At 53.5% G+C, this 1,054-nt stretch overlaps 1 pseudogene; it reads right to left on the reverse strand.

The window, feature by feature from the left end:
- Window positions 1-264: 264 nt before the first annotated feature.
- On the reverse strand, window positions 265-721 carry LOC103272423 (annotated as a pseudogene).
- Between the last annotated feature and the right edge of the window lie 333 nt (window positions 722-1,054).

Here is a 1,054-nt window from a genome sequence, read left to right on the forward strand (position 1 = left end):
GTAAAATCTCTGAGTGTTTTTTGTGAACCTTTTATTGGCCTCCTGCTCTCCCGAAGGGTGCCCTGCGCCTGCGACCTCTGCACCTCAGCACTTTGGTGTCTTTGGTCTCAGACACCACTTTGCCGCCCACTATCTTGCAGTGGTCTTTTGGGGGTTCTGAATGAAGCCGCTGCTGTCCAGGGTTATCGATGAGACCGAAGTCCTCCCCTTTGTCCAGCAGGTGGCGGTAGGTGGTGATCTCAGCCTACAACTTGACATTGATGGTCAGCGAGGGCTCCTACTCCTGGCGCTGCCCCTCTGCCGGATCTGTGCCAGCTCGGACTCAGTTGCAGCAGGGCCCCGTTGAGCTGCTCCAGCTGCATGACGTGGGGGGCCTCCACCTCTCGCAGGCTGTTCTCCAAGCTGGCTTTCAGTTTTTTCATGAAGTCCGGGTCATTCTCCAAGGACTGCGCTGTACGTCTCAGCTCTGTGAGCATCATCTCAGGAGCTCTGATCTCGGCAGACTGCATGGTGATCAGTATGGTGCTCTCCTCGATCTGCTGGCATGAGTACTTATCCAGCTCCTCTGAGTTCTTCTGAGCCAGCTCATCATACTGTGCCTGGATATCCGGCATGATCTTGCTGAGCTCCTGAGATTTGGGGGGTCTATCTCCATGGTCAACTCAGAGCTGGCAGTCTGGGCTTGTAATCCTTTTGATTCCTCCTCGTGGTTCTTCTCCATGAAGAGCAGCTACTCCTTGAGAGTCTTGCACTTTCTCTCCAGTTGCAGCCGGGTGACACTGGTGTCATCAATGACATTGTGGTGCTCATTGTTGTTGCCATCTATGGAATCGATGTATGGCCAGCTGTCTCATACTTGACTCTAAAGTCATCAGCAGCAAGTCGGGCTTTGCCAAGTCTGCAGAACGACGTTGGCATTGTCCACAGAAGTTGCGAAGATCTGAGCCCTTAGATCCTCGATGGTCTTGAAGTCATGCCCAGGCTTTGATCTGGGGTCGCTTCTTCTTCAGGTGTTCCCGGAGTTTGCTCTCCAGCCTCCAATTCTCAGTCTCCT

This window comes from Carlito syrichta, unplaced genomic scaffold (assembly GCF_000164805.1).
Source record: "Carlito syrichta isolate Samal-C Ts95f unplaced genomic scaffold, Tarsius_syrichta-2.0.1 Scaffold312525, whole genome shotgun sequence".
NCBI classification, from domain to species: Eukaryota; Metazoa; Chordata; class Mammalia; order Primates; family Tarsiidae; genus Carlito; species Carlito syrichta.